Genomic DNA, 7,490 nt, shown 5'->3' with positions numbered 1-7,490 from the left:
CAAAATATTACCACTTTAAATATGTCATCAGCATAAAGTGTTAGTGAGTCATTTTACAGCCTGTTGTTGTTGTTGTTGTTGTTGTTGTTACAGTCAAATGTGGAATTCTCTAACCCAAAGGACACTCTGGTACCATCACCTGCATCCGACTGATAGCTACATTACCAAATGAAAGTTCTAGAAGTCAAACCATCCTAGAACATCCCAGCATCCTTTACTGTCACGTGGCCTCAGACCAGTTATTAACATTTAGTTCTTTGACTTGTCTGCTTCAGAAGTGATTGTTATAATACTCATTACTAAATGGTCATAATAAATAATGATAATAGGGTCTCTGCTGAAAGTTGTCACAAGGATTAAATGAGTAGTTCGTATAAAACGTGCAGAATAATGTCTGACTCTTAGCACTTGCTTAGACGTTAAACTCTTCAGCCCTGTCACACAGAAAGACAGAAATTTTCATTTTTTTTTTAACGGATAAAATTCAAACATATATTAAACACCTACTTTGAGGCAGGTTAAACCATCATTTCATTAATTTTCCCGATATCCCCAAGAGGGAAAATTATTGCCATATTTTAATAATGACGCTCAGAGAGCCCGTTTAATTTATCTGAACTGACACAGGAAGCACTCGGCAAAACAATCCAAACCAGGTCTCTCAGCTCCAAGGCCATGTCCATCCTAACAACCCATGTGGCCTGAGGAAAACCAGGGTGATCAGGTCTCAGGGGATCAGCTGTTTCTGTGTTCTTCTCATCAACAGTGGAGGTGTGACACCATGATTGGGTGGAAGGACATTAGGTACTGTGATGGATGTAGGGACAGTAACACAGACACAGACACACACCAAAAGGGACAGTGTGTATCTGTCTGTGTGTCTGTCTCTCTCTGTCTCTGTGTGTGTGTGTGTGTGTGTGTGTGTGTGTGTGTGTGTGTGTGTGAGAGAGAGAGAGAGAGAGAGAGAGAGAGAGAGAGAGAGAGAGAGAAAGAGAGAGTATAGCTCCCCAAAGACATCTTAGCATCTGAGCTACAAAAATGCTGGAAGGAATGGGAGTTACTGAGCATAGCACCCAGTTCCTGCTCATCCTCTCCCTACTTTGTGTCTCCTAGGGTCCTCCACACTTTGAAAGAAGGAAGCAGGTGTTCTGGCAAGAGACTCCGTCCAAGTGCCTCTCCCTGGCTCCCAGGCTGTAGAGGAGAGGTCACCAGAGGAGGAAGCCTAGAAGGAAACCGGGAAACCCAGAAACCAGGATCCAGTTACGGAAAGAAAGGGGGAAAAGAGAGATAGCAAGAACACTCGAGAACAGCAATGCAGCAAAAAGGGCTTTTAGCGATAATTAATAATTAACATTTCTAATGATGTCCCGGCGACAGGAAGAGGCCAGCATGGGGCTCTGGGGCACGGCTCTTGGTGACAGTGACCTCCAGGAGGGCTAGCATCCTGAGCCTCATTAACCTTCACAAGCCCCTGTGCTATGCAGCTGGTGGGCTTCCTGCTGATGAGATGGGCATGGTCAGGGCAGCACCCGGAAAAGGGAAGGCTGGGCTATGAGGACCAGAGAGTTCTTTTCTGGGGTTGTCGATCCGGCTCATATAAAAGTGTGGCTTCAGGAACGGGGTGTTCAAAGACCTAGAACATTCCATCTGAGCACCAAATGCTAAGAAGTGCTAAGACAGTGGCAGGGGAAGGCAACGGCAGGAGGTGATGGCAGGGCCACCTGCCTGGGTGGGAGCCACACAGAGCAAGGACAGCCAAGGCCAACGCCACAGCGAAGGCGATGATGGTGATGGGTGAATGGGTGGTAGTGGGTATGAGTGCATGTCTGTAACCTCTCAAAATTTACACAACATGACTATTTTGGAGATTGGGCTTTTTCAAAAGGAACTGGGTTAAAATGAAGTCATAAAGGTAGACCCTATGCCACCTTTTAAGAGGGGACCCCAGGAATCACTTTCCTCTCCCTGTGAGCACAGAAGAAAGGCCAGGTGAGAGTAGAGCAAGGAAGCCATATTGGCAAGATCCAGAAGAAATCCCTCACCAGGAACCTGTCAGTAAAGAACCTTGCAAGACCTTTGCAACCAGAGCTGTGAGAAGCCTAGTATCTGCTGTTTAGATAAACAATGTATGATTTATTTTAAAATGGCATCCTGTCCTGGATAATACTATGGTAACTGAAGCTAGCCTGGCAACTTCAAGACTAGTGACAGGTTCTAGGTGACCAGCCCTTCCAGCTTGCCCAGAACAGGGAGCTGGTATATCAGGCCTAAGATTGGGGGTGTCCCAGGCAAACCACATGGCTGCCTACCTTAGTCGGTAGTAGCAATAGCAGTAGATATAGCCTAATAACTAGCTGATATTTTATGGTGTAGTTACTTAACTTACTTTCAAGCGGGCATCTTCTCTGGGGACGTGGGATGCCCTAAGCCCTGCGATGCATACAGTGCTTTATGGACACAAAGCATTTTCGCAAACACAGCTGCCTGCTAACCTGGGCCAGCTCTTTGCCCGCCAAACTCAAGCTTGGTCCTTTTTATGCCAAAGGCCAGTGTGGACTCAGCCAGCTGGAGGGGCCCTCTTCTGCCAAGGCCCCAGGTCTTGGAGAGCTCTGACTGCCTTGCTGTGTATCCAAGGCCTCATCCTCAGAGCTCTGCATCTGATGTGTAGCCAGACCTGGACGGTGGCAGGGTTGAAGATTTTCCAGAAGATTCCGAGAAAGACTTGTGCTCCGCGTGCTCCATGGTACCTCTCTGTCTGCGATATTTATGTTTATCTTTTTTTTTTTTTGCATAATGCCAAACTGACAAAAAAAAAACCTTTAAGAATTGTACAAATATTTTCATATTCTCTTTACCAATTATTTATGAGTCATGCTTTTGCTTAATAATTTTCCTGCATTTGTTTTTAATCTGCAATGTATAATCTTTCCTGGTGTGTCTGACAGAGATGGAAGAATCTATGGGATACAGAAGTCAGATTATATAATACACGTTTACCTATACATTGGCAGCCTGACAGCTGCTCACTGATAGAGCTGTGCCCTCCCTACCTTTGGTGACAAAGATCATGGTCACCTGAGCTGGGGCTAGAAATAAAGGATGCTGCCTGGGATGAGGGCGTTTAAGCTTTGTGGGGTGATTGGATCTTCTGCATCCTGATTGAGAAATTCCTAAAAAAACAAAACAAAACAAAACATGTGTATCTGCCACAAGTCACCCATCCTAATGTACCCTTGCCCTTCATGCATAGAACTACCCACTGTATGACCACGGCTAAGCACATACTCACACTAGGTGGTACATACGACTGTGGAAAGCTTATTTTTCAATAGAGCTGATTTTTAAGATTTAACTTTTTTTGAGACAGGATCTTACGCTGTAGCTCTGGCTGGCCTGATAATCTGTAGGCCAGGCTAGCCTTGAACTTGGAACCATCCTCCTGCCTTTGTCTCCCAGGTACTGAGATTAGAAATGTGTGCTGCTGTGTCTAACTAAAATCTAATCATTTTTTAAGTGTAAACAAAACCCAAACCTGGAGGAATATAATTTTTTTGTCCTTAATTGGCATATATTTATACAGAACTTACTACACTGCTGTCTTCTGGTTTGGATGCTTGCAAAATTCACTTGTTCAGTCCTCACAGGAAGCCTGTGGTGTGAAAGGCCATCAGGGTCCCCATTCCATAGGTCAGGAAAAGAGGCTGGCTGCTGGCCCAAGGTGCGCACTAGTACGTGGCAAGACATGTCTGAAACCAGTGGCCAGCACTAAGGCCCAGCTCCTCCACACATTGATAAACTAATTGGTAACATGGTAACCCAAGGCCAATTCACATCTAAACTGTCACCATGTGGCAGAAGAGCCACCTGAGCCCTCAGGACCAACCAAAGCCACTGTGAATTCAGATGTTTGGGGGGCTCTGCTACATAGCCTGACTCTTCCACTCTGCTGGCTCTGCCAGGCCCTTACTCTAATTGCCCCATCCTAGGAGGTATGCTTTGATGCCTGTTAGCCTGGCTCTAGAGACAGAGATGTTGTCTGAGCCACTCTGTCTGTCCCTGAGAGATATTAAAAGAAAATGAATACCAGCATGGGACTATCTGAAGCACTGTGTTTCCTCATGTGTGTGTACTTCCTGTAAGCCAGCGCTCTGCTGTGGGGGGGCCAGGACCAGGTCTCACTTACTGCAACTCGCTTTGAGGAAGGGCAAGCCACTGCCCTTCCTCGTGCCCATTTTCCCATCTAAAATGGCAGGTTAGGTCACGTTAAGAGTGCTTAGCCTATGGAGTCACGATCACTCACAGATGAGCTTCTAACGTATCAGGGAACCCTGATGGTTGGATGTAAAGTGTTTCATATACGTTAAAGGAGAACACAGAGCGTGGTTAATTTTCAAAGAGATCAATTTCCCTGTACAATACCTTAACATTTGCTCTCCAAGATAACACTATTATCCCTCTTCCCTGTCTCCCCGAGTGTGTGTGCGCGTGCATGGGTGTCCATGTGTGCATGTGTGTGTGCATATGGGTACATATCTCTGCCTATTGAGGCCAGAGATCAATATTGAGCATCTTCCTCTATTGCTTGTCTCCTGATTTTGGAGCAAGTTTTCTCACTGAACCCGGAACTTACGGTTTCAGCTCCAAATCCCTCTCCTGCTACCGTTACAACCCTGCTAGGGTACAGAGGTGACATGGGTCTTCTGGACTCAGCTCTTTGTGTCTGTCCAGCATACATTTTACCCAGTGAGTCATCTCCATAGCCCCGATTCTATTTTTAATTTTTTTATTATATCTATTTATTTGTGGGTATGTTTGCCTGAATGTGTCGCAGTGCATATCATGGAGAGTCAGATGACAGCTTGTGGGAGTCGGTCCTTTCCTTCACCATGCGGGTCCCAAGGATTGAACTCATGTCACCAGGCTTGGTAGTAAGTGCCTTCACCCACTGAGCCATCTCTCTAGCCCTTAATCTTGTGCCTTAATCTTGTGTCTTCTGACTGAATACTGGCTTGAAAGTTTCATTTAAAAAAAAATGACCAAGGAATCCGGGATTTCAGTAGCAGAGCAGACACTGAAATGCATCTCCTGATTCATTTATTGATCAAGCCCTATCTCTTGTATGTGTTATTTCAATGAAAGATTTTTTTCCCATAGTTTCCAAGTATATTCAGAGCCTCTTTATTGCTCTGGACCTAGCATAACTCCTAGTACATAGTAGGAACTCTCCAGTCATTTAGTAAATGAAGCAGTAGTAAACTGGGGAGCTTTGTGAGGGCTGGGAATAGAAAATAGGGAGGCAAAGCTGAACCCCAAATCAGGAGAAAGCTGAGCCTTGTCTCAACATGTCTACGCACAAGGCCATTCCCTTTTGGTCCCGCCTTTCCTGTTTGTAAGTGAGGAAAGTGAGCCGGCTAAGTGTCATGGTCACGTCTGGATTTAAAATCTTGGAATGCAAGAGTAGCCTAGCCTTTGAGTTAGGGTGACAGTACTTATGGATCCCTCACCCTAATGAGGACTCCCTGAGGGCACTGGCTATCTACAGCAGCACATCTCATTTCCTCCCATTTATCCACTTCCCATTTCTATTTCCCCCAGGTTCTGGGGTCAGGATTCTGGGGACAGCTGGGCCATGTGGCTCCAGTTCTGATTCCCTTGAAGTGGTACTCAAGATATCACGGAGCCACTGTCACCTGAAAGACTGGGGATTCAGCTTTGAGGCTCACTTACATGGCTGGTGGCCCCAGGTCCTTGTCCCTTGTCTCTTGTGATGCTCACAAGGTGGTAGCAGGCTTCCTTCAGACCAGGAGATCTGTAAGGCAGAGTCCCAAATATGCAAGGTGTGAACTCTCCATAAAAACCTAAGAACAGGTCCCATCATGCCTGGTGTGTGCAATAGTCATAGAGCATTCCTGTTAAAATATAGGAGACGTCTACACAGGACATGACTCTCAAAGCAGGAATTACTGACCATCCAGGAGGTTAGCCTCAACATCCAAGGTGACACCCAACCCAGACCAGCTCTGCTGCTTTCTCATGATTTGCAGGGAGGGGCATCCCAGTGGGGACATGTGCATGAACCAGCCAGTGTCAGCAGAATGCCCTGCCTGCTCCTTTGCAAACAAGCTCCAGATATCTGCAGGTTTCTGGAGAAGTCTTTTTGCCTAGCGGAGTTCTGGGTGTGGGCAGCACTTTCTGGGGCTCTGGAGGGTTTCTCTAAAGAACTTGAAAAGCCTCGATTACCTGGGGCACAGGAAGTCAGGATCCCAGCTTGACCAGAATGCTGTTATCCATGCTAATAAAGAAACCTAACTATTGTAGGTGGTGATAAAGAAATCTGCAGCAGGTAAATTCACTACTGGTGGCAAGTGTGAGAGCTGCCACGCCTCTGGATTATGGCCTGAATGCTCTGTTCTCCACAGCTACACGGTGAGACACGGCAAGGTCCAGGGTTATCAGTGGCTGAACGGGTTGCCTCTGCTTGCTTGCTAAAGCAGGACAGAGGCATAACATATTCTAGGAAGCTTTTTTTTAAAAAAAAAATCCACATTTCTAACAAAGCAAGCTTTCTACAGAACTTCCATCTAATTAGGAAATTAAATTAACCAGACCATTTCGCTTCCTCGGTAAGTGGGATTGAATTTCTTGTGGCAACACAAGCTCCTTCCTCCATTTCCCTGACATATCTGCATTTCCCTCCCTCGGCCTGGGATTCTTGGTAAGAGCTAGACTGTGAAAATGTGTGTTCTGGGTTCCGATTCAGCACTTACTCCCATCACAGACAAAGCTCTTCTCTCACCAGTGCGCAGGCTTCTTCAGGTCCCTGGTCCCCAGCATCATCCTATCCTGGCCGTCCTCTCCCTGGTAACCTTCCAAAACCTAGCTGCTTCTCCAAGATGCAAGTCGGATGCTAGCCTCCTTATGGACTCTCATCTGTGTGGAAGAAGTACTCTTCCCTCTTCTGTGATGTAGTCAACAGACATTAGCCCACTACATATGTTTATGTACATCTTGTCTCTCCTATCAGATTTGAGTTCTTTTGGAACATGGTTCTGGTCCTTTTATATCCCTTAGCACTGCGCCTAGCACATAGTAGGTACACTTACCATGGTCTCCTAGCACATAGTAGGTGCTCTTCTTACCATGGCTTCCCAGGAACCCAAAGATGGGGCTGTGATTTTCCAGCACACAGGTGTATTGGCTGTCCTCAACCAGCAGGGGGAGCATGTTGGCTCCTTCAATTAAGAAGCTGATACTGTGCTTCAGCGTCTAAGGAGGATTGCAAAAAAGGGTGGGTTTACTGGGGGAGAAAGAAGCCCCGCAGGGTTGGGTGAGGGAGAGCCTACTGTTTCCAACTAGGAAAGCTGCCTTCACTTTGGATTTCTTGGTAAACAGGACAACAAGAACAGAGAGCACCCTTCATGATAGATTCTGAGCACTGCCTATCTCTAAGGCTAGGAAGCTGCGTGCAGTTACAACGGGGATACATTCTT

At 46.3% G+C, this 7,490-nt stretch overlaps 1 long non-coding RNA gene across 1 annotated transcript; it reads right to left on the bottom strand.

Annotated features, from left to right (window-relative positions):
- Positions 1-2,938: 2,938 nt before the first annotated feature.
- On the bottom strand, positions 2,939-7,258 carry Gm41849. Its single transcript, XR_877862.1, has 3 exons — positions 7,104-7,258; positions 5,728-5,809; positions 2,939-3,170 (listed from the first exon to the last, which is right to left on the bottom strand). It is a non-coding gene; the product is annotated as a predicted gene, 41849 (long non-coding RNA).
- Between the last annotated feature and the right edge of the window lie 232 nt (positions 7,259-7,490).

This window comes from Mus musculus, chromosome 19, assembly GCF_000001635.26.
Source record: "Mus musculus strain C57BL/6J chromosome 19, GRCm38.p6 C57BL/6J".
NCBI lineage: Eukaryota > Metazoa > Chordata > Mammalia > Rodentia > Muridae > Mus > Mus musculus.
This window is presented reverse-complemented; position numbering and strand designations above follow the sequence as displayed.